The sequence below is a fragment of the Amblyomma americanum genome, chromosome 8, assembly GCF_052857255.1.
Source record: "Amblyomma americanum isolate KBUSLIRL-KWMA chromosome 8, ASM5285725v1, whole genome shotgun sequence".
Taxonomy (NCBI): domain Eukaryota; kingdom Metazoa; phylum Arthropoda; class Arachnida; order Ixodida; family Ixodidae; genus Amblyomma; species Amblyomma americanum.
The window spans coordinates 87466861-87492916 of record NC_135504.1 but is presented as its reverse complement, the minus strand read 5'-3'; the positions used below and the strand labels follow the sequence as shown (position 1 = coordinate 87492916).

At 47.1% G+C, this 26056-nt stretch overlaps 1 long non-coding RNA gene across 1 annotated transcript; it reads left to right on the top strand.

Annotated features, from left to right (window-relative positions):
• Positions 1-12623: 12623 nt before the first annotated feature.
• On the top strand, positions 12624-26056 carry LOC144101982 (uncharacterized). Its single transcript, XR_013308131.1, has 4 exons — positions 12624-12750; positions 19753-19948; positions 21846-21943; positions 25802-26056. It is a non-coding gene; the product is annotated as an uncharacterized LOC144101982 (long non-coding RNA).

Here is a 26056-nt window from a genome sequence, read left to right as displayed (position 1 = left end):
CATCTAAGACAGTGGCAACCTTACCTTCGACGAAGATGAAATCACTTGCACGACTGGAAGTGCATATTTCAGTCTGCTGGACGCTATTTCCCGTTTAGGAATACGCCGCGTTCGTTCGGTTGGTGTCAGCGCTGGGCGACTCACGTGAAAAATAAAAGTATATTTGCATACATGGTAATCTACTTATCTATATATGTTAGTGCGAAGCTACCTAAGCTTACAGTATCGTCTTTCATGTCTGTGTATTAATACGGCGGCGTCTCAAAGCGGTCGGTCTGCCCGCTGGCGGCTGAGAGCCGAGAAGCAGCCATCGAAAGTCGCACCCATATGCCACGGAACGCCGGTTTCAATTTCAACGCGGCCAATAGAGCTGTTCCCCTCGTCACGACAGAAGAATGGATGCTTTGTATTTCGCACGGAGACCTCGTCATCGACCCTTCATCAGACTTACTGTGCAAGAAATTTAGCGACAGCTGCGTGGTACGCTCAATGCATCCGCTGAGCAGACAAGTTTGTGTGTTGCGCTCAATTTGAGGGGAAACAAAAATGTGCTTTGCATTTCTCTACCCTAATAAACGCCACACAAGAACGTTTCGCAGTACATATTTCTCGTTTCATCTCATAGTATATTACGATGACCCAAACATTCAGAGCTTGTCGTCTGCTCCCAAGGACGGCGACGATCGGTATCACGCTATTGGCTGACGCTCGTGCAGACGAGTGCAGCGCCTCACGTCAAAGCTTTAGCCACGCCCTTCACTCGCCTACACCAGATTGCACGAATTGTTGGTTAAAAAAATAGCCCTACTAAAGGAAAGGAGAGAGAAAAGGAAATCACGTGATCACGCGGTGCTCCGCTGACGTAGCCTTCCCAGAGAGCAGCCATCCGCCTAACCAGTCGCGTCTTCAACGTGTGACTAGGAGGAGGCCAGTGCGCACTCTCCGCGGCCCGAAATCGGACTTGCCGGATACACACTGGAGGACACCTGCAGCTGTACTTACCACCGGCAGCAGCTTTCCACAGCGGCAGTCACTGCGGCGGATCGACACGTCACCGCAAAAGGTGAGTACTGCAGGTTCCACAAGTAATGCGAAACGATTCCATCTGTACCAGGGCTGCGATGGTACGCAGGTCGGTTCACAGCGAGACAGAGGCATTCCAGTGCAGTGTGGTGTGAGCGTCTGGGCATTATTAAGCAGCCTACATTTTCATTGCCCGGCGATCGAAGCGTTCTCTGTTCTGCGAACGCAGCTGCATGCGTTGCAGAGTTCGACGCACTTCTCTGCTTGTTTAGCCGATGAACTCTCTGCGTCTGTCTTTCAGTCTACGGCCCGGCCGGTAACGAGGTGTAGGCGGCATTTGCGTGTGCGACCTGATTCTGTACCGCGTGCTTCGGGTGCGAGGCATTTTACTGGGGAGCTAGGTTTTCGCTAAGCCTATAATGGCTTAAAGCGGTGCAAGATGGCGGCGATTCACTCTCCCGGCGTCCCGTCGGTCTGGGAGGCTATGGCGGCTATGAGCCTCTGCGACTATCCTTAGCGTCGGGAATCACCGCGTTCTACTGAATCTTCAAGAATGCTGCTCATTGGTGTGCGTTGATAAAAAAGTTTAGAATAAAATAATGACGCGTTTCATTATAGCAACGGGATGGCGAATGTTTTTTTGGGGGACTCTGGCCGCCGCCCAGGCCCTTTTAGGGGCCAGGCGACCATGGCGTAGGCCTAGTGGTTCCGATTGTTCTAAATTTTTACCAGTGCATCCGGCGCCTCCGAGTAGTATGTACGTACGGGAGCTACTGGGTCTCTGTTATTCTCCGCGGGCGTTCCCATTGCACTGACACATGGGGAGACGGCGCAGTTCGCGCGCGTCTCTTTACGCAGCCGAGTACAACTCTGTTCTCTGTTGTGGTTGTCGCCGCAGGTGACGGGACGATGTACCGATTGTGAGTCAGTGTCGACTGAGACTGCACTGCAGTGCTTGTACGCGTCCGACTGATGTTGAGAAAGAAACGCCACCGACTGAAAATGGAACTGGACCGAGAGTGGAACGCTACCTTAATTTTCAAAACTGACACTGTTGACATTCTTCGAATGAGTTTAGAACGCTGCTGACTGTGATTGGGAATCAAACGCTACCAACCTGGAAGAGAACGCTGCCGGCTGAGAGTAAGACGCCGCCGCCGATTGAGACGCTGCTAAGTTTCCGGCGTGAATTCTGATAAGAATGGTGTTTGTTGGAATGAGATCTTTGCAGACTCTGTAGTTGAATATAGCTACACTGGTTGAATGGAAGCGGCTGCTGCTGTACCGGAATTACCCTTATCGCGGACACGTGTTTTAAGGTGTGCCTCGACGAACCACGCTTGGCGGAAACATTGAAATAGTCGCCATGAAGGCATCCGCCAAGCTTACTGCTTGGGCTGACAAGCATACTCAAGTTTTCGATGGGCGACGTTAAGCCTAACTTGTCTTTATGGTCTGACCGGTAATGGATACGTGGAAAGCAGTTCACTTTTCCTAGCTGACTACTGCGTAAAGTCAGCATGGTAAAAAACATTGCGTTTACATTTCCTCCCCTACTTGAAAGAAAAAAAAATAGAAGTTGTTTTTGGGGAAACGAAATGGCGTAGTATCAGTCTCGCATATCGGTGGACACCTGAACCGCGCAGTAAGGGAAGGGATAAAGAAGGGCGTGAAAGAAGAAAGAGGTGCCGTAGTGAAGGGCTCGGGAATAATTTCGACCACCCGGGGATCTTTAACCTGCACTGACATGGCACAGCTCACGGGCGCCTTAGTGTTTCACCTCCATCGAAACGCAGCCGCCGCGGTCGGATTCGCGGGTTTTAAATCTGTTTTGAGGAAAGTAAAGAGGGAGCAACTGTCTCACTTCTCGGTGAACACCTAAGCCACGCCGTGATGGAGGGGTGGAAGGCGGGAAAGAGAGAGAAGTGCAGTTGTAGAGGGCTACAGGGCAATTTCGACCAGCTGGGGATCTTTAACCGGTACCTCTTTTAGTAAGTTCCTGCAGCGCCCTGCCCTTTCCCACATCATTGCGATTGTCCACTTGTTTCATTGAGGGCCCGTGCAGTGGCGCCAGCCTATTACCCAACTTCAGAAGTTTACATTTTAGCATTATTAGTTATAAATATCACGATTGCAGATTACTATTTTTGAAAATACATTAGTTTATAGGAAATGCGCAAAATTCTTCAAGACGTGTCCGTTAGAGGGTAGTTCGGTGTCGTGGAAGCTAAGCGGCGCTACGCTACTGCCCAATTTGGAGGAGAGAATAGAGACAGGCAGCAATTCGGACTGTAGTAGCGCTCCATGCACTGTCTGGTGGAGATACTGCTGCACTGACATCGCACAGCGAACGGGCGCCTTCTGCGTTTCGCCTCCATCGACACGCTGCCGCCGCGGCCGGGTTCGAACCCGGGTACTCCGGCTCTAAAGACGAGCAGCTCCCTACACTTGGACCGTTCGGAGGGGGCGGGGGAGGAGAACGCAGAGAACGCATGGTGATCTCTTTATTTTCAGATAGTTGTAATGGTGATTGTCGTGTTTATGTGTGCGATGTCGGACTCACTGTTACTTCTATGTTCTGTGTGGCCTGTCACAGGAGCGGTCTCTCTTTTTACGCAGTCTGTTCTGTCGAAAAGCTGTCGGGGTCGTATAGTTGTTGTCAGCACCGCGCTTCGAAAATATTCCTTCGCTTACGGCGTGGTTGGGGTGTCCACCGAGATATGCGAGACAGGAGTCATTTTCTTTCCCTTAAAACCTATTTTCATTTCATTTTTTTCCTTTACGGCGTGGTTCGGGTGTCCACCGAGATATGTGATACAGGCGTCATTTCCTTAAATTGTTCAACGGGCAAGGCTTCGCGTCGAACGACTCCTATAACGCTGCAAAACGCTGTCGCGTCCCACTCTTAAAAAGGAATCTTAAGCGTCATCCAATTTTTCGCCCGACTTATACAGGGCGTTTCATCTACGGCTAACAATTTTTTTAAAACAGACTTTTTGGGTTGTGAGCGCATTGTCAGTGGTGGTGTGCAGCAAAATACAGCTAACATTTGTTAAATGAATTGTTAACTTTTACTGCAAGACATCCCATCTATTGAGACGTTTGTAGCACAGCGCAAAATAGCATCCATATCTGTTTCAAATTTTCAAAAAACTCTATTCTCATCTTGCGCTGCGGCGCAAGGAATTTTGGGGCGGAATACAAGCGAAAGCGAAACCGCGCGGCCAAAGAGAGCACTAGCCACGCCTACGAGCGCTGGTCATGCTGTTGTCACGTGCTCTTTTCGCAGTGCCCGGATGGGAGCGACGATCGGGCAAAGGTTGCATATTGCTTGTTTTTTCTGGGTTGTCTGATTTTACTGAAGGTCTTTGACATTTGCTAATCTGTATGCCAGTAGTGTATACGAGTCTTTTGTTATTAGTTCAGATTAGATGCGCGTCCACTGTAGTTATCGGTGTATAACATTCATGTATACGTGTATATTTTCCTTTTTTGTGCCATTAACCAAGCGGTGAAGCTTCATTAGTAATCATTATGACACAGAAACAAAGAACAGGTGGCCAAATGCGCCAAGCTAGCCACTTGGAGATGTACAGCTAGTGAGTCCGACCCTCGCGCCTTTGACGCTGAAACGCTTAATTGTACTTGCCTTACAGCACCGTCAGGTTTAAGTGCAAGGAACTTTGAACCAATTAAGCATGTGATCGCAGATCGTGTTGGGTGATAAGAGCTAGTGACTAAGTCGGACTACCGATTTGCGGTCAATGTTCCACGTGAAAATTGTCCGAAAACAATTACTCATGGGACTTCGCTATGAGGTGACGCCTTTATTTTATGCAAACGACTGCCAGGGCCAGGAGATCCCATGGCACTGAGGGAGGGGGGTTTATGGCTGATGCTCTATAGAGTAAACTTAAGTAGCCGAAACATTGCCGAATTTGCGTACAGAAAACATTCTCCGGTGCATGCGCGCTCTGCTTGCGTTCTAAACTAATAAACAACGCAAACGTGATATTTTACTTCCCTATTCACGATATAGTTGCCTATGTCATGGTCATCGCTGATCGCCATTTCGTGTCAAACTGCAGGGCGGGTGCCTGTTCCTGTCTGCTGTCAGGCTCACGCATCCCTCACCGCAGGAGGCAGCGGCTGGGCGGTTCGAGGCTGAGGAACCGCAGTGAGTCCGTGCAGTGCTTTCGTCGCGTGGGTGGTGACAGGACGCCGACGCACGTCCCACCTGCCGCATCCTATCAGCTGGGGATGGAAAGTTCTCACAGGTGAGGTGAAGGAGGACCGTCGCCAGAGTTGAGCACATTACAGTCACGTGCGCTTCGATGCCGTCTTTGTTGTGGAGCGCGTTAAACAAAGACGTAGAAGCGGTGGTGGAACGCGGGTTCACGTACTTGCCGACGCACTGTCTCCTATATCATCGGCTCTTGCTCACAGGAAAGCTTCCTCTGGCGCGGGTGAGCAACTGTGGGTGATGTCGAAGGACGTTAGGGTGACGAGTGCCCAAGTTACCTTGACCTACTCGATGAAAAAAAAAGATTACGCATACAAGAAAGACTGGGTTCTTGTATTGTTCTCCTTGCTACTGCACTGCCTAACCACTCTTAGATGGGCCCTGTTCAGGTGTCAACCCTGGAAAAATGAATTAACGAATGAGCTGTTTATTTAGAAAGGGAGGCTCAAGGCCGTTTGTTGGGGAATTTGGTTGCCGCTGGAGAGATGAAACTGCAGTCCTTCCTTTACTGAAGTGGAATAAGGAAACGTACCATTGCAAATATGGTCTATAGACAGCCTGTAGACTTCTGATAGACTCTATTACGTTCATATAGATATTTATTTTTGTCTATTCATAGTCTACAGGCTACATCCCTTAGTGCCCTTCAGCAGCGGAACCTCTACCAACGTGCACATGACGCCATTCACCCCATAATCGTACACCAAGCGTAGCTTGCACCGTGCAGGTCCGAGCTATAGTTGCCAATAGTGAATTAGACGAACGCAAGGCCTTTCACGATCCTCCCGACCTCCAGCACCGCTTCTATGCCTCTCAAGATCATATTTTCCAGCATCGCGCGATCCGGATAAAATCCGACCAGCGTCTGTTTTTTGTAGAACAGCACACACTGATGTAGAACACCATACAGAGGGCTTATAATTTCAGCTCCAGCGATGCTCGCGGGATCAGAAGCCGATTGCCAAAGCTACTAATTCACCCTACGTTAAAGAATCCCCGGAGGTCGAAATTCCCGGAGACCTTCACTACGGCGTCTCTTGTAGCCTGAGTCGCTTTGGGACGTTAAACTCCGTAAACTAAAGCACCCTCCACCATTTCCATCGTCAAGTAACCGCCATTGCTGCTTCAGTGTGCACTACCGACACGCCATCGCGGGGAGCGCCCTCAGAGTGAGAGCGCAGTGTTCTGACTCAATGCTGAGCATTGTTCTTAAGTTCGCAGCGAAAGCAAAAAGTGGTGGACCGTCACGTCCTTCGTGACGTCACTCAAAAGCCAGCACTGTTGCCTCGTGGGGTCGTGCAGACGATGGGTTCTATATGTTCCATATGTTACTAGTCAGTGCAACATAACTGCACTGTCAGAGTCTCTGGTGTCATGTAGCTGCTGTATTTAAAGCACGTCTGTCCGTCATGTCTGTGCTTTCCTCTTTGTTACAAGTGATACGAACTACACCGCTAGGCACAGAGGAATAGATGTTGGTGAAACTATACAGGTCATTTGAATCAAACCGCGGAGATTTACCACTAACATAATGCAAGCACTTGTGTACGGTGCAGAAAAACGAAAAGTTATTTTGGTGCCCTTTTCCAGAGAGATGCTTTTCCTTGGAAGTGGTACCTCGCCGCCTTCTGCCTTGCGGTACGGCGGAGCCTTCTGCCGCAGCGCGCGGGTGAGTTCAGCGGAGTACGCGATCGTACGATCAGGTCACTAGAAGTGACCTCATATCTATAGCTGCTCGGGATGTGTACGCGTGCGTATAGGATATTTGCTTGCTTTTCGTGCGTTCTCGCGAAACTATGATGCATGGTCGGGACACTAACGGTTTCAATAGAGGTGCCACTGGTAAGGGTGGAAAACTACGTGTTTCCAGCTATTTCGGCAATTATTTCTTGATTATAGCGGCGAACGTGCATCAAGCACAAAGCCGACAACGTAGTAGATCGTAAAGGCGCTATAGAAAAACAAATATATACGTTAAAACTGTATGTACGATACTACAAAACTCAGGTTAAGTGAAATTTAGGAAGCACTCTGAAATGTTGCATTTTTGTGACATTCTGGTAACCGCTGCGCCTTTTAAAAATCTCTCGGCCTCAACCGCTGTCTTATTTGCAGTAAAATTGCATGCTGAGAATTTTGTTTCGAAAACAAAACACTACGCCAGACAGCGAGCCATTTCGGCTCGTCGCGCACTTAAGCCGTATGCCGTGGCCGACGAACGACCTTGAGCCGCCGTTGCCTAGCAACGCTGCAGCCACGCTACAACAGATGGCGCCGCCGTCGACGCGGCTGCCATCGCCGCGTGCTCCACCAGATGTGCTCCGCTGAGGTAGAGGGAGAGGAGGTGTCGCCTCCCCCGGGGGGGGGGGGTACATATATATGCGCTTCGCCTCAGTGGATTGTAGTCCTTATGGAGAGCGTGAAAGAGGCGCAACAATGACAGAACGAAGCGAGGAAGAGACAACGCGCTCAAGAGACGCCAGAAGAACCCGCCTCACGACTCGAGAAGCTTCGTAACGAAGATGCGGCTAGAAGTAGTCGTGCCAGGTCCACGAGTGACTCTTCAACTGCGGAAGAGACCGCTTTGAGTTCTCGAGAGCGTCGGAATGAGACGGTGCGTAGACGGCGTGCGGAGGAAACGAAAATTTCGCAATTCAACTAGGGTTAACCAGAGCTAAACCACAGCCAATTTTAACGCGACAGCGTTAAGGAGCAGCATCGCAGAAAGGCCGGTGTGGTCGGTCTTAGGCCGTGAGTGAAAAATGGCGCATCTAGGTGGACACCTGAACCACGCCGTAAGGAAAGGTATTTTCCTTCCCTGTACTGGTGTCCAGCTCATTTCCTTTCCTTTAAACCAATTTTTATTTCAATTTCCTTTCCTTACGGCCCGGTTCAGGTGTCCACCGAGATACGTGAGGCAGGTGTCCTTTCCTTAAATTTTTCAAGGGGCCAGGCGTAGCGCCGAATGGGTGTTGGTGTTCCCTGGGCTCCTTGGCAGCGCTGCAACACGCTGTCGTGTCTCACTCTTAACGAGGAAGCTTAAGCGTCCTCCAATTTTTTTTGCCTAGCGGGAAGTTTTGCAACTGGGCACGTCAAGTATGCGCACCACATGATGCATGCCCAAAATCCTCCGCGCCGAGATCACTTGGCCGAAGTCGACAGCGCAGGTTTCCACCAAAGGGAGGCGGTGGAACCTGGTGGTGCCATCTGTCGTGTATAGTGTGCCTCCATGCCCGCCACCGCTTTCCTAATAGTGTCATCTGCAGCGTCCCAGATGAATGGATGAAAAAAAAAACTATTTGTGACAAATTTAAAGGGTTGCGCCCTTACGGGTCACTAGGCGCCGTGGTCGATCCACGGTCCAGGATGTCGCACTTGGCATCGTGGCTCGGCGTACGAGAAATCGTTGCGCTCCCTCGTCCTGGCTGGCCAACAAGTGCTCCCACTGTGTCACACTCGGGTGGTCTATACGAGGCTCTAAGTCTGCCTTAGGGCAGGTCATTGTGACATGCTCTAGTGTATGTTTAGCCTGGCACCACGGACATTCGTCTACATATTGTGTAGGGAAAAGCTTGTGTAGTTTGTGTAGGTGCGTGTATGTATCGGTTTGTAGTCTGCGCCAGTCTACCGCCTCCTCTTTGGATAGCCTTTTGTGTAGAGCTGGGTAGCGTTTCCGCTGACCCCTGTAATGATCGAGTATGTCTGAATACGTGGAGGTAACAGGTCAAAGGTGCCCGTGGTGCAAAGTGTTGAGTCTGCTCGGTTGACGTAACCTCGAGCTAGCTCGTCTGCTGTCATGTATCCCCTCATCCTCCCATGTCCCGGAACCCATACTATATTATGTTTAGTGTTTGTGTCTTCTCGTCGTGTGTACAATATGATTGGAGATGCTGTCGATCCTCCCTCTTGTGTAGTTTCTGCAAGTTTGTTTAGAGTCCGTCACTATAGTGAGGTTTTGTCCTGTTGCGTTGCCGTGCGATATTGCCAGAGCAATGGCGGCCTCTTCAGCTGCCTCTGTGCTTGGGTTGTTTATCGTTGCGCTGGTTATTTCTTTCCTGAGCTCCTTCGTCTGTTACAACGGCGATCGTTTTGCGTTGGTAGCGGTACTTTGCTGCATTCGTGTAGACTGCGCTGGGATCGTCTCTGAATTCTCTGCTGAGTACTCGGACTATGGCTTGTCTTTCATGGCGTACATTGGGGTCCATGTGTCTGGGTATGGGTCTTACCCGGATGTTGTTTGTTGCTTGTCTTTGCTTGTTGCTTGTCTTTTTGTGTGCCCAAGGGTAGCCCTAATTTCTCTAATATGTGTCTTCGTTTTAGTGAGGGTCTAGTTGCGTACTACGTTGCGCTTCTCGTTGGTCGTCGAAGGTGTTCGATACTCCCAGTGCCATTATCTTATCGGTTAATGTTAATATTGGAAATCTGAGCGCCGTTTTGTACGCTTTGCATAGTATAGTGTCGATTTGTAGAGTTTCTTGCTTGTTTAGTTCGTGGTAGAGGAGACTGTACGTTACCCTGCTCGTGACAAGACTGTCTATGAGACTTAGGGTGTCCTGTTCTCTAACCCTCTCTTTTTACTGCTGACTCTTCGCACGATTCTGGCGACTTCCTCTGTTGTATTCTTAAGAGAGGCGATGGTTTTGCTGTATCGTACTGTGTTTTGCAGCCATATTCTAAGCACTCTGAGTTCCATTTTCTCAGGTGATGTCTCGTTTCCGAGTTTCAGGGTGATTTGGGAGTCGCATTTTTGTGTACTCTTTTTGAATTTACGTATTCTGATTCTTCTGCTGAGCCCGATAGTCCTCTGGCTTTGGCGTATTGTTCAGTATGGTCGATCGCTCTTTGTAGCTGCTCTTCTTTTGCTGCTAGGGAGCCTGTGGTTGTCCATCTTGTAATGTCATCGGCATGCATTACGTAGCAGATGTTTTCTATTTCGTCGAGTACTTTCGTGAGTCCTGTCATCGCTGCATTGAATAGTAGCGGTGAGCCTTGCGAGGTGCCTTGAGCGCCCCGCAATTACTATTACATGTTAGTAAATATTACTGAGCCTTGCGAGATGCCCTTGTTTGGAACCGTGAAGCTTTCAGATCTTTTGTTTCCGATGCCTGTCGTCGCCGTTCGCTCCGTCAAGAAGGCTTTGGCGTATCGGAAGGCTCTGTTTTCACAGTTTGTCATTGAGACCTTCCGTGATGGCTGCATGTCCGATGTTATCGAAGGTTTCTTTACGTCGTGCGCTACTACTGTGTGTCCTCCACTTCTTGATATTACAGTGAGGACTGCCACCTTTAATTGTAGGAGTACGTTTTGGCTTCTGAAGCCAAACATGGCATGAGGGTAATATCCCTTGTCCTCCATATAGTTTGTGATCCTTTCATTGACCACTCACTCGTATATCTTCCCTAGGCAGGAGGTCAGGGAGGTTGGTCTGAGGTTTTTGATTTGGAGCCTTTTGCCGGGCTTGGGTATCATAATTACCTCTGCATGTCTCCATTCCGCCGGCACGATTCATTTTCCCAGATTTCGTTTAGGAACTTGGTAAGTTCGGCGATGGCCGTGTATCCCATGTTTCTAATGGTAGCGTTATTTATTCTGTCCTTTCCGGCTGCCGTATTCTTTGTGGCTTCCACTATGGCTGCCCTTACTTCCTCCTGGGTGAATAGCCTATCCATATCGGAGTTGTCTTGTCTTGTGTATTCTTGGTCTTGCTTTGGGTGCGTGGTTGTCCCGTAGCATTTCTCCCTCGGTGTCTGCGTTAGTAGGTTTTTCGTTCCGTGGAAGGTGTGGATTAGTCGTTTCATGGACTTGCCGCTTTCCGTTTTGGTTTTTGTTGGGTCTATCAAGGCTCTTAGCATATTCCAAATTCGGGCCATGCCTAGCCTTCCTCCAAGTGTTTCCATAAACTGTTGCCAGTTTTGCGTGGCGATGTCTGCGTGCTCTGATGCCTTCTTGGTTAGTTCGGCGATCTTCAGTTTGACTTTGCTGTTGTATTTTTGCTGCCTCCATCTCCTGATAAGGCTCCTTCGTGCTTCCCATAGGTGAAGAAGGTTGCTGCCTACGTCTGGGTTTTTTTCCGTGAGACGATTCTGATGTCTGCGTGCTCTGATGCCTTCTTGGTTAGTTCGGCGATCTTCAGTTTGACTTTGCTGTTGTATTTTTGCTGCCTCCATCTCCTGATAAGGCTCCTTCGTGCTTCCCATAGGTGAAGAAGGTTGCTGCCTACGTCTGGGTTTTGTTCCGTGAGACGATTCTGATGTCTGCGTGCTCTGATGCCTTCTTGGTTAGTTCGGCGATCTTCAGTTTGACTTTGCTGTTGTATTTTTGCTGCCTCTATCTCCTGATAAGGCTCCTTCGTGCTTCCCATAGGTGAAGAAGGTTGCTGCCTACGTCTGGGTTTTGTTCCGTGAGACGATTCCGGGCTTGCGTCGTGCTCGGCCGAAACGGGCAGGTCCAGTTGTTAAAATTGCTACGAGAGAAAATTTATCTCAATATGGGAGCTCAGCGCGCAGTTGCATGGCAAACGAGCCAGCGGTGAAAGCTGGGAGATTTTAACGCGATAGCGTTAGAGTAGTGAAATCTAAAGTCTGACGAAAACTCGTCTGGTCGGGTAGAAGATTCATGTATGAAGTGATCAAGGCTTCCGTATGGAAGCCGAAACGTCTTCGTTTTAAACAACAACCTTTTGGTCGGCGTTCCTTTTTCTTCATACATGAGCGTTAGAGTAGCCGTTGTGGCGAAAGCCCGGGGTCCGGCGACGTGTCGACAATTCACATTGTCCAAGAGGGTCGTGACGTCACAGCCACAGGACAATCGAAGAAAGAGAAGCAATTGCGCTTAAGAGAAAAGTTGTCCAGCAGGGACTCGAACCTTGGGTTTTAATCGGGACGCGCTATTCCTCGACCACGGAGGAGGAGCTGGAGTTGAGTGCGATATAAGGTATTGTGTGGGTTCAGAGTGAAATAAGAGCAAGCAGCAATGCATCTAATAAATTAATATGACTAAATAACGTCAACAACTAATGGCGACAGTTAGTATAGCATATACGCACGAGCAGCCGAAAGCCGCTTGACCAATCGTAGCGACTATCAACACAGTGGAGTAACGCCACAGCGCCAAGAGATGGCACGCGAGATGCAGCCTGCGATTGCACTCTTAAGCGACTTAAAGGGGCTCTGAAACACCTTCCAAGGAAACGTTGTCAACGCTAACGCCAATGAAGACAACGAACGCCCACAGCTTTCGCTTTGTATATATCCTGGATTAGCTGAGCTAATCCACATTCATTTTGAAGCAGTAGCTTTCTCAGCGAACGGTAGCGGACGTTGTCGTCTGACTCTCGCAGCGGGTGCTCGCAAGACACCAGCAACTCCCGGCGGAGCCGTCGTCTGCAGCCAGGCAGTTGTGTGGAATATGCATGCGTCGCGTACTGGGGCGACTGGCAGCCGGCATCCAGACCAGCCCCCTATGAATTCCACTACACCTAACAGGTGAGGATTGGTTGGCGGTTTAAATCTTCATTTTTGTTTTTAAAGAGACCAAGAATTTTGGTTATGAGAGCTTTCGTTTCAAAGATGCCCAGGACAACAGCTAACTCTGACCGTCAAGTGGAATTGGTTGAGTCTGGCATATAATTTTGGCATCCAATGATTTCACTGATATTTCTTTGTGTAGCGATAGCTACATTACGGTAGCATTTCGAGCCTTCAGCGTGGCTGCGCCGCCACACTGTCACGTGGTTGGTCACGAGGTGCGGAGCAGCTGCCGGCGGTGCGGCACCGTGACTGGTTTGGTTTATGGTTTATGGGGGTTTAACGTCCCAAAGCGACTCAGGCTATGAAGGACGCCGAAGTGAAGGACTCCAGAAATTTCGACCACCTGGGGTTCTTTAACGTGCACTGACATCGCACAGTACACGAGCCTCTAGAATTTCGCCTCCATCGAAATTCAACCGCCGCGGCCGGGATCGAACCTGCGTCTTTCGGGCCAGCAGTCGAGCGCCATAACCACTCAGCCACCGTGGCGGCTGCGGCGCCGTGACTGATCACGTGGTTCGTCACATGGTTGGTCACGTGACCAAGTTCCACTCGGCCAGCTGTAGCTATCGCGTCACTCCAGGTGTAACCAAAGCTAAACCACCCCCAATTTTTTCAGTTTCGACAGCCGTACGGTGGCCATATGTATGGCGTAGGAAACGAGTAGGAAACGAGTGACATTGAGGTCACAAGACGTATACAAATTCAGTGATGTAATAGCTGTCTGTTTATTTCCTGTCATTGTGTCTCTCCTATGCCTAATATATAATCTAAATGCCTAATATACAATCTAGTGCATGTCCACCAAGCGCGAATACTCGATGCGCAAAGAATGCTCTTAATGTACGTCCAGCAAACACGGATATTGGATGCGCAAACCGTGTCAATTAATATTGCCCATATATCTTTCTTTGGCAGCTTTAGTGCCGCATTCGAACATATGAAAAGACTGAATCCTAAGATGCGTGCCATATGGAATGAATTTATTAAAGTTTTCCATTGGCAAGTAAAGAGCTTTTTGGCGATCATGCGGAACATTGATAATGCGAAACTTTGCCTTCGTTTGTGATATAACCAAGAGGTCGTGGCGGTTTTGTGATCCGGTGACCTTGAGGAAAGCGCAAGAGGCATGCGGAAACAGTCAGGTGCTACGCCGCACGTGTTCTCGGCGCTCGCTTACACTTTTCCTTTGCTAAACTTGCTCCTTAATTATTGGCTTCGGCAAAATATACACTTGTTCATAAGGCCGAATATGCAGGAATGCGGCTAGTAGTGCTACTGCGTTATTAAAGGCTCTTCTGCCGCTTTGTTATTAAATTGTAAAGCATACTGTTACCTGTGCATTTTTTGCGAATCAGAAGCTTAATTCCTGCCTATTCCAAAATGCTAATGCATACGTGCAGCGCATTTGCTTGCAAACTGAGTAGTTCAAACTAGGCAAACTAGACACAGTTTTACAGGGAAGGCAGTTACCCAAAATCGTGCTGAGCGAAGTGCATACCGTAGCAGACGACGGCGCAGGCCGTTCGACGTCCGTGGGCGCGCGATACAGTGTCACCTGACCACACTTTAAAAATAATCTTCAATCACTCTTGTTTTCGCATAAAGGGTGCATGAGAAAGGCAACACAAACATATTTGCTGGCTTGAAATGTTATGTATGAGCACAAAAAGCCACAACGGGAAAACTCAAGCCAGCTTCACCTATCGGTACATAGTAGTACCAGTAATACTCACTGCTCCGCATGGGGCGCGGTAGCGCGGTCTTCGACTCGGCGCGTTTGCTCAGCTTTAGCTTAGCCAGCGGTAGCGCTGAAGTTGGCTGGTTTGTTGGGTTCTGGCGGCCTGCCACACAATACGTTTGCGTGTTCTACCGTTTCTGCGCTCCACATATGGCTCGACATCAAAAGTATGTGCGATAGCTCCGTTTGCATAGCGGTTTCATTCCATGTGTTCGACATGTCATGCAGCCGTTTGCTGTCAGTTGATTAACTATTTGATTGAAAATCCGTGGACCTTACTTCTTTGTTGCAGCATCGGACGATTTGTGCTGAACTATTCAAGACTATCCTCGTCTTTAGGTAGCGGTGTAGGTTGATTGTAGATGCCCACGAAGGATAATTGGTGTGTCTGCCGAGTAGCATGGCTGATAGTTGCGATGCCGAAACCAAGCAAAGTGCGGTCTGTTCGGAACAAAGTCCGGTTAGAAGTTCAGGCGCTTTTACGAGTATCGGAAGCGCCGAGCTCTTTGCAGACTCGCTTTACGAGCTCAATTCCGAGTCATTCAGGTGAACCGGATGGCGAAACTCTGCGCGAAGCGAGTGATGCCGACTACTTTGCACTTCCTTGTGACAATGCAAGTGATGCCAGCGGTTCGTCAGACGACCCTTGCGCCAGCGTTTTTGAGCAAGCTGCTGATTCTTCGTCAGCATGTTCGTCAGCAGATTCTGCAGTCAGCATGTATGTCCACATGAATTATATGTTTAGCTTTAAATTTTTTAATGTTCAGCACTGTCATTCAAAATGGAATCTGCCTTGTGTATGCTCCTAGTTTTTTTGTGTTACGCAGTTGCAATGAATATTGTTTTAATTTGACAAGTTTTCAATGTCAATCTTCATCTCACATAAAATATTTTAATGCAGATTCGTAAGTTCACTGATGTTGGAGGGACAACGCCTGAATCCTGTATCAGGAGGATTCTTAGGACTGTCATGTTTGACATGATGGCTGCGTTTTTCTCATTCACGGCAAAAAAGGAAAACTGGCTTTCAGTGATCTTCACAATTGCAGTTGCGTGTTTGGTAAGCATGAGTCAACATTTCTACATGCGCTTCAGCTCAAACTTTAGATCGTCAAGAGTTTGGCGCAAAAGCTTTCTTAGCATTCTTACAAAATTATGGAAACAAATGCAGAGGAAGGCGGCATCATAAAATTTCTCCATTGCAATTTATGTATCTTACCCTGAACTGCCAGTACCGACTGTTCCCGCTTACTTACCTTGCAAAGGGACAAGAAATGTGCATTTACTGAACACATCACCCGTTATGTCGATTGCGGTTATCGTGGTAGAAAACACATATGCTAAACTTTTCCTCATGCCCAATACACATCACAATGGCTCTCAGACCTCCTTTCTGCCTATGTTCCTTTTAAATGCGATAGCTTCGTTGATCCACCAATGGGCCTTCGCTCCATTCTATGTCTGTCTTGCATGGACATATTACCACCGTTCTACGCCCTGCAGTTGCTGTTATGCCTTCCAAGGCATAACAGCAACCCGCCAGGACACTTTTTCACAACTCAAATATGTGCTGTGTTTTTTGTATTGTCTCTTTGTTAGGCAGCGCATTAAGCAGTTAGGTAGGCAGATGAGATTAAGTAGTTTGCGGGGATAACGTGGCCGCGGCTTGCACAGGAGCGGGTTAATTGGCAAAATATGGGAGAAGCCTTTGTCCTGCAATGAACTTCGTACAGGCTGATGATGATGATATATGCAACCAACTAAACGTAAAGCTGCTGAAAGTACTTCACATTGGCTGTTCATGCAAGTGCTAAAATTAGCGGAGCCTAAGGTCGCAGTTTGCCCCACGGATTAAGTTTGCATTTAAGAATTAGCTTGTTGATTTTTCTGCTGCTCTACGGGCAGTGATCTTTGCAGCAGCTAGAACTCTAAACACAGTAATGCAAAACCAAGAAACTTATATTCATGTTTCTTTTGCTAGCTGCTCTAGAGGCTGCCCATAGCTGCAATGACCATAAAGTGGAAGCAGCCTTAAAGGATTGGCTGCGTCATGCACCTGCGAGGCATCGAGGCTCCTCAAAAACGTAAAATAGCTTGTTTGCTTCCTAAATTTTTATGCCCACTGGTTGACTGAAAACATTTTGATAAAGATGGCCTACTGCAAACAGTCGGAATGTGATACATTGTTTCATGCATGAGTTTGACTTTATTCTGGTCATTTCTTTAATTTTTAACGCGATTGTCTAGCTTCTATGCAACCAAACTTTCATTTTCCTGGAAAACTACAACATGTGTGACTTTATATTTGTTTCTGCCTGCTAAGCCTTGTAAATGTTCAATTAACTGAATGAGTTGGCATTCTACTGTGTTGCTATTGCTTTCTGTGCTGCTTTTTTAAAAATAATTTCTAGAAGACAACAATCTACCCTCCTCATTTTATAATGTTTCGTTAAAGCAATGTAGATATGCAACTGTAATGTACACAAGTGAAAATTGTTTTAATTTCAGATTAGTTTATCTTTCTGAGCTGCTGGTAACTAACTGCAGTCTGACCACATTATGTGGAAAGTTGTGGCTTGCTGATTGTGCTAACACATTGTGTCCATGATATTGCTTCTGGAATTGGAGAATGGTTTTCAGTCCAGTAATAATCAATGTCTGCTACCTACTTTAGTTCGTCAGCTGTCTTGCCATATTAGTTTCTTTTCTCTGGAAGGGATGACTTAGAAGCTTGAGAACTAATGTCACCATAATTTTTTGAGTACATATACATTTTATATAAATGCTGGTTGTCAGGTTACTTTTTGCATCAAGTTTTGAGAGCATTAAATATTTGTGCAGCCAAGTAGTGGCCATCTGTCACCATCGGAACCATTACAGCCCCAGCCTGCGACGAAATCACCATGCTTCCCACCGACCCTATATTCTCACAACCAGGCTTTGAGAGTTTGAGTGCATAGACACAAACTTTTCATCTACTGTGCTAACCTTTTGCTTAAGAAAGCTCTAGTCTTTCTCATCTGTATTCATGAGCACCTTAAACAAGACGGATCCTGAGTTGCTTAGCTATGTAAGTGACAAAAGAGCTATATGACAAGTCTCTCGTGTAAAAAGGGTGCCTGTCAACATCTGAAGCTTGTCAACATCTGAGTGAATAACTGCATATGCTCGTTTTCTTTATTAAGACATTATTTACCACCCTGTGCTGGTTTTATTTGTTATGGCTTTTGACATTTTTACCACCCTGTGTTAGTTTTATTTGTTATGGCTTTTCTGATGCAGATATTCTAACTGAAAAGCATTGATGCTAAGTAACTTGTCATTGTTGGTTAAACTGGTGGAGTTATATTATCAAAGCCATTTATTTTTCCTTCCTTAATTTAGTGCACACTCTATTGAGTGTAAGCATCAGCAAGAGGAAAGTATTGTGCTTCAGCAGCTATCGACTGTTGCTCTGCAATGCTGCATAGTTGTACTATCAGGAGCAAAAGTTTGTGGGACATGGGCGTGCAGAAAAACATTTATTCTGGCACAGTAGCGTAATCCACCCACCTGATCTGTATGGAAGCTTTTTCCTCTGTTAACTACAAAAAGTTTTGTTCCCAGAACTCGGCCTCCAGCAAACTGTTATAGACACCGTAGTGGGACCAAGTGTCTTGTATGTTGCTCTTATTATCAGTAAAGCACACTCAAGGTTATCAGGCAGCTTAAGTCAGTAACATAAATTCGTGTGATGCTATTGTGTGTGTAGTTTATTTTTATTGAGGTGAAATTCATGGGAGAGTAACCATTTGTATCAAATGACAGTACGCCCGTTTTCATAGGTATGAGGTGCATAAGACATCTATGTAGCATTTCTGGCCACCCAGTGGATGCGACAAATATCCAACTACAAGGTTTAGTGCACATCCATTACTAGAGGTACAGAGGCACCTTTGGTGATCTATTGAATATCTTATGTGTGTTCCATGGACAAATTAGGATATCCATTAGAAGTATGCTATGTGATGATGATACACATTATGGATATTCCCTGGATGCAACAAATATCCAACCATTTGATCTAAGGCACATCCTATGCTAGAGGTACCGATGCATTTCTGATGATCAGTGGAACATCTCCAGTGTTCTGTGCACTAATTGGGATGTCTATAAGAAGTACACAATATCCAGCACTACGCATTCTTAGGATGTTCAAAGGGCATATTTGGTTATCTGGGGTTGTGCAGAAAGTTCGTAGACTGAACGATTTCAGCGAAAAATGCTCGCTGCAAATCATTTTTATAGGTTTTCACCAACATATCAGCCTGCTGTGCCAGAGAGGCCTCGCTCCCAACTTCTGTCAGCAATTTTGGGAATCCGAACCTTTCGCAGAGTTCAGTGTAGGCTGCCTTTCGCACTCGCAAAGCAGAGCCTAGACTGTCAAGTACAACGTTGTAGGTCTCTGCAACAAACTTTTTTCTACCTTGTAGCGCACTATCACTTTTTCCGTCCGGGTGCTTGATCCCGACAACATCCTGATAGCATTGATTGGTACTTAGCGTGCATGCTCTCTCTTCGAAGGTATCAAAGAGAGGTCGCAAAGAATTAACAAAGCCTTCTAGAGAGCTCAGCTGGTCTACAGCAGTTGAAATCTCTAGGCCTGGTTTCCGAAGTGCTACGCTCATTTTGTCAAAGCGCTCCATGGTTTCACTCAAGAAAATCGCCATGAATGCTGTCTCAATTTTTCTCATTTTCTTGAAGAGAGAGTGCACTTCGTTCCTAGTGTCACCGTTTTTTTTTTCTTGTTCTTTGATATAGCTTCTAGGCAACACAAGACTGCATTGAAATTTTTCAGAATGGCCTTACATGATTCAGCGTGTCTTGACCACCTGGTCTCAGAGAGACTTTTAAAAACAAGCTGCTGGCCAGTTCCGCCCGTGCTGTCCAAAAGATACCTCCATCACTTAGGTTTATCGCAGCGATTGATGCGTCGGGAAGTTTCTCACGGTCTTTCTTACGGAGACCACTTGAGTTGGAACTACCACTTGGAGAGAAGTAGCAGTGACACCACGTTCAACATAACAGGCGTGTCCTGAAGTGCCCTGTAACTGTGGGGCCTGTAGTAATTTTGTCAGTAGAGTGTAAACAGAGGACACCGGCTGTGGCAGTTCAGGGGATCCTCTTGCTATTTTTGTCACTGTCGTGGCTGATCGCTATTCTGTGTCATATTGCAGGCGGCTCCCTCGGTCTCCCGTCAGGCTCATGCATTGCTCGCCGCCCACGGCAATGGAGGGGGCTCGGACAGCAGCACAGCTAGCTCCTAGCTGCCATGCTTTCGTCACGTGGGTGTGAGCCGCGACGCCATCGCAAGTGCCAACAGCCCCGTCTACTCGCCAGGTTGCGGGCGGAGGATACGCCAGCATGTCTCGGGTGAGGAAGAGCGTGGCCGTGATTGGCCCATGCCTTCCGTTGAAATCCCAGTTGTTTATGAAGCAAAAAAAAGAAAAATTAAAGGTGCACTTCAGTCTTCTCACGCGCGAAAGAGTTCTGCCAGCTCCTCTTTCACTAAGTAATGTAATTAATCATTGAAGGTAGTTCATTAAATGAAGCAGCCAAGGAATTTGCCATTTTTTCTTTATTAACTCTTACTTGGTGTTATTAATCACTGATTAATTAGTTCTATTGTTTATTTGCTTTTTATTTTGTTTGTACGTTCATTTCTCGAGGAATGACCAGTAATTCACCAATTTCGTCAAATACGCCGAGTATTTATGAAATTAATTGCCTATAGAGAAAAATTAGCACCTTTTGTACAGACCGACAGCAATACATTTGTGGACAAGAATAGGTGAAAACATAATCATTACACGCATTCATACATTAAAATTCGAAGTGCTAAGCTGTGCACCGTAACGCGCAGAACTCGGCGAAAGTTGTTGCCATCTTGGTGGCTGTCCATTTAGAACAGCTACAGTAAAACAGTAATGTCTTAGACCTGGTTATTTTGTGCCAATACCTGGGCTACTGCAATGCGCAGTCACTTGATGGTCACGTGATCGGATGTTGACCGTGTGTGCATACACATCCAACATCCGCCGGGACGCCCTCTTTATAACAGCTCGTGCAGCAAAACCCGCAAATATTTATTGTGCCTACGTAAGGCTGATCTCCTTCTTAAAGATTTTGACATTTTTCTTTTCGCTTCACTGAGCGAGTTATGTGGCCTGTGTTCTCTTCGGGCAATGAAGCACATCGTACTTCTAAAGATGCTCCAGAATCTGCATGCACAGCCGTTTTCATTTTTGGTTTAATTCAAATGCCGCAAACAATACTATGACTTCACTCTCGCTAACCAACTTATTCACCACTAAAGGTCATCAGTAAGATGAATATGAAATCGCGCACTGAGCCTGAGGTTGCGGGATCGAGGTTGCGGGAGGTGAAATGCGAAAGTGGGCACATGCTTTAGGATCTGAGTGCAAGTTGAAGAACACCTGGTGGTTGAAATTGATCTGGAGACACCTCGTCCCCCCCCGCACACACACACACAGACACTACTGCCTTCTTTATATAGACTACGTAAACTCTCTGGATGCTAAACAGCGGGTATTACTACGAAATGATACATTGAGCTGAGATTGGCTGCCGATCTTGCAAGCCTGAAATGACCACTGGTCCCAAATAGACACAATGATCTGCAGTTCTCAGAAGCAGGAGTGTGGCATGCATACAGTAGGGACCCTTAATTGATTTCGATGGTCATACTCTAATGCAGTACATCTGTGCAGGTGGTGCTTATGAGTATTCTAATCTAATTGAAAAGCTATGCGTGGACTCGTCATTTACAAATATCTTTTTTTTTTCAAATTGCAGCCCCCAACCGATTAGCGCGACAGCTCACTGCACGTTATAAGCCGTACGTATACCCCAATGCCCTGAATGGGCAATCTTGGAGAGCCTTTGCATTGAGCGTACCCATAAACGTGGGCTGGATGGGGCACCGCGGGGTTCAGTTCCAGCCTTTCTTTTTTTCTTTTAATTTTTTTTTCTAGCGCGTCCGCGTGTGTCGAGTTTTTCGAAAACGTAGCGCGAAAAAACGACACAGATGAAGGCAGAGGCACGACACCGGCGCTGTCGAAAAATACAAATGCTCCTACTTGCCCAGTTTAGCACAGCTGTGTAATATCCAGCGTTCGTGCACTTTTCTTAACAGCAGCAAATATCAGTTCATGGTTCCTTTCTGTAGTGAATTAATGACGTTGGGAGAACCGGTATTGTTTTCTGTTCCATCTTCTTGCTTATCCTGAGGCTGACTTCGCCTTCGCAGGGTAGCTGTCGGTGTTTTGGGTGTGGAAGCTGGCCGGAGTCGCTCGGGGGAGCCGGGATGAAAATTTTCTCAAGTTGAAACTCCGGCAGCCAAGGAAGGTGGGTATCTGTCTTTGATACACTTCCCACGTAGCATGCAAGGTCTCTCTCTGTGCGGAGTCTCCGCACTGGGCTACTGATATATACGGGGACACACCCATCATTATGAGAATTTGGCGTCATTGGGAAAACAAACTCCTGCCTCTGGGTGCCTGCTTTGCCTGTAGGGAAGAAGTCGTGAGATGTAATTCCTGTTACCCGCCCCACCATAGACGGGATGTTTCACTTGATACTGTCAGCACAATTTTTAAAAGCAGTCTATGTTCGTCGTAGCATTTTCAGTGGTGTAGGGCATCAGAATACATCCAAGACCTGCTAACTAGCAGAATGATCGACAAATAATGAATTGTTCTTTTTCAACTATTTCAGTTTTAGAAGAGGGGTAGAGAAACGCCCTATATTGAGCATGTTTCGGACAATACCTATTGGGGGCATTAAGTTTTTTTAATGAAAACTAGAAACTGGCTTTAATATTCAGTGTGATGATGGATTGAGATCAGCTGAAAAAAAAATTAGTTACGGCAAGTTACCGCAAGTCAGTTTTCGCAAGAGCTACTGCGAATCTTTGGTGCATAGCATAGCGGCAGCGTTTGCATCATCGGCACATCTGTCAGCTATGTCGCATCTGTGCGACGCGAGATTGTCTGCTCCGCATGTGCAAACGCACTGAGACGACAGGCAACTGGCGAGGGGTACATTCACGTCCAGCTCCAAAAAAGAAATGGCTGCTTAGCGCAGCTAAGCCCGGTTACAGATTAGGCCGCGATTATGGATGGAAAAGCTTAATCGAAAGCATTGTTATGTGTGATTATCCTGCATTGCTAAGCGAGTTTATACTCAGACTTCTTTTATGCGCACAGAAAGACGACACAAAAAGACAAGGTAGACAGGACGGAGCACAAACTTTCAACTGTTTTATTCCAGAAAAAGTACATGACATTCATACCAAAAAGAATGGATAGTTATCAGAGCCACGTGCCGGCCAGAACCCGGGAAAAGCACACAGAAGGCACCGGTGACTCACCTCATATGTAATTTATCTAAAAAAGCAAAATCTTTATCATATATTGTCACAGATGGTGCACTGACACATGAACTACCGCTTTTTCTTATATGGTAGGCTTCAGCCAATTCTCGAGCAAGCGTGTCAGTACTCCTGCACAAGATGCTGGTGCCTTGGAGCATTGCATCACACAGTTGTTTTGCTTTCTGTTTTATGTCGTTATCTTTTCCACACTCACTGATGTGCGCCGGCAGGTGCGAACCAGTACCGTTCTTCAAAGACAAACTGTGTTCCCTTAGCCGCTCATTAACACATCGGCCCGACTGCCCAATGTACACCTTCCCACACTTCAGCGGAATTCTGTACACTACCCCTTTTTCACACTTCACAAACTTATTAACATGTTTGATTTTGCAATCTGAGTTGCGGCTACCATCTTTCGAAACTAGACTACACAGTGAAGAAAATTTCCTTGGGGCCAAGAAAACCACGGGTACCTTAAACTTGTTAGCCACGCGCTTGAGGTTATGAGCCACTTTATGCTGATATGGGATGACGCAGGTTTCACTTTCTTTTTTGCAACTGCAACCATTGTCTGGTTCCTACTCCTTTCTTGTTTAATCTTCTTGAGAAGAGCTTCAGCAAGTGAACTCACTACTATCTGGGGAAAGCCTGCCTGTTTTAGCTTCGCGACCTGATCCTGAAAGCTTTCCTGCGCCATGTGACAACAGGACTTTCTTAGAGATGACTCAAGTCACATCAAAGCGATAGCACGCCTAACAGTTTTCGATTGCTTGGGATCAAAAGGCAACAATTTCTTCTGTGCACGCGGTTGGTACTTCCAGCAAAAGCCTGCGTCCTTAAGAGTTATTTTCAAGTCTTGTGCAGGAGTACTGACACGCTTGCTCGAGAATTGGCTGAAGCCTACCATATAAGAAAAAGCGGTAGTTCATGTGTCAGTGCACCATCTGTGACAATATATCATAAAGATTCTGCTTTTTTAGATAAATTACATATGAGGTCAGTCACCGGTGCCTTCTGTGTGCTTTTCCCGGGTTCTGGCCGGCACATGGCTCTGATTACTATTCATTCTTGTTGGTATAAATGTCATGTACTTTTTCTCGAACAAAACAGTTGAAAGTTTGCGCTCCGTCCTGTCTACCTTGTCTTTTTGTGTCGTCTTTCTGTGTGCATAAAAGAAGTCTGATTATGAACCAACTAGCCCCACAACGTATATTACTGAGTTTATACTCAACCTCTTCGTCCGTTGCCGAAGTCGTACGCGGTGGAGGTAGAAGCAGCGGCTGCCTCCAGAGCTCTTCGTTGCCAATTTTTTGGCATCATCCAACCGTTGTTGATCCAGTCAAGTCGTCTTCGGTAACGTCAGGGGCTAATCTGTAACCGGGCTCAGCCGAACTAAGCCGCAGCCATTTTTTTGGGGAGCCAAACATGAGAGCCCCCCTCGCCAGTTGACCGTCGTCTCAGCCCGTCTGCACATGTGCAGCAAACAATCTCTCATCACACCGGTCCGCCGTAGCTGACATAAGTGCCGATGATGCAGACAACACCGCTATGCCTTGCGCCGAAGATTCTCAGTAGCACTTGGGAAAAGTGACTTGCGGTAACTGGCGGTAATTGTAATTTTTTTCAGCTGATCTGTATCCCTCATTACACTGAATATTAAAGCCAATTTTTAGTTTTGATTTTAAAAATTTCCTGACCCCCGATAGGTATTGTCCCAAACATGTTCACTATAGTGCGTTCTGCTTTGCTGCCTGTCAAGTTACGTTGTAGCTGATGACTTCGTTTGCGCTAGCAACAGGTCGTACCAGGAAGTGCAATAGGTATGGGGGCAACATATCTTCACTTTTTTTGTCTCGACATTTGCATGTCCGCTAAGGTGAGACTGGCAGCCAGCAGCTATCCATTTTCTTTGGAGTTTAGATCCTCTTGGTGGTAGCCAGTAAATGAAAATGATAAAAGGCCAAAAAAGAGAGAGGAAATGTAGTGCATAGCAAGTGTACCACCTTCTGGTGCCCGAATGAGAAGGTAATTATATCTTTTCTGCCTCTTCAATACTGTGCAATGTTAACTAAAGTGACCTACAGAATCGAACGAAGAAGGTATGTGATAACTCCCTACTATCTATGCATTGTTCCTTGTCTCAACTACGCTGTACGAAATACATATATGTTGACATTATTAAACAGGTACACATGAACACCATTCGGAACAGCTGGCTCGAACCGCATGCTGCTTATGTTTCTGATTCACTATTCACAGGAAGTGATATCACTGACGTTGACTCGTGCATTCATTAGCAGCTGAAGTACAACGTGTCGCTTCATGAGTTTGGCTGTTCTGTCTTCCCCATTTGCTGCCTTCTTTCAGAATAGCTTTCTCTAATTCACGGTTACAGTGCGACTGAGGAGACACTGAAGAAACGAATCAACACAGCTTTGCCTATTGCATCACTTATTCTGTGTCCTGTTCATTGCACTGTAACCATGGAATACAGAGTACAGCTCGCCCAACAAGTTTTGCAGCTTTCTTGCAGCGACGCAGCAGAGGCTTTCGAATCGGCCTTGCGCAGACCACTCGGAGTTGGAGCCCACCGTGTAAAATTGGTGCGTCGCACCTGGACAGGAGTAGCAATGACAATTGGTGGGAGAGGGAAGTCAATTAAGTATTCAAAATAACAGGGTCAAAATGACAGAAGCGCCCTTTAACACTGGGGCCTGTAGTAATTTTGCCAGTAAAGTGTAAACGGAGGACACCGGCTGTGGCAGTTTAGGAAATCCTCTTGCATGTGTCGTCATTATCGAAGCTTACCGCTATTCTATGTCATATTGCAGACGGCAGCTTCGGTCTCCCGTCAGGCTCAAGCATTGGATTGGTTGCCGCCAACGGCAATGGAGGGGGCCTCGGGCAGCAGCACAGCGAGCAACTGCCATGCCTTCGTCACGTGGGTGTGAGCCGGGACTACTCCCACGTCTACTCCGCAGTGTGCGGGCATGGAAGCGGAGGGTGTCTCGGGTGAGGAAGAGGATGGAATGATAGCCAGATTTGGGCCCATGATTGCCCCGTGCCTTTCGATGACATCGCAGTTG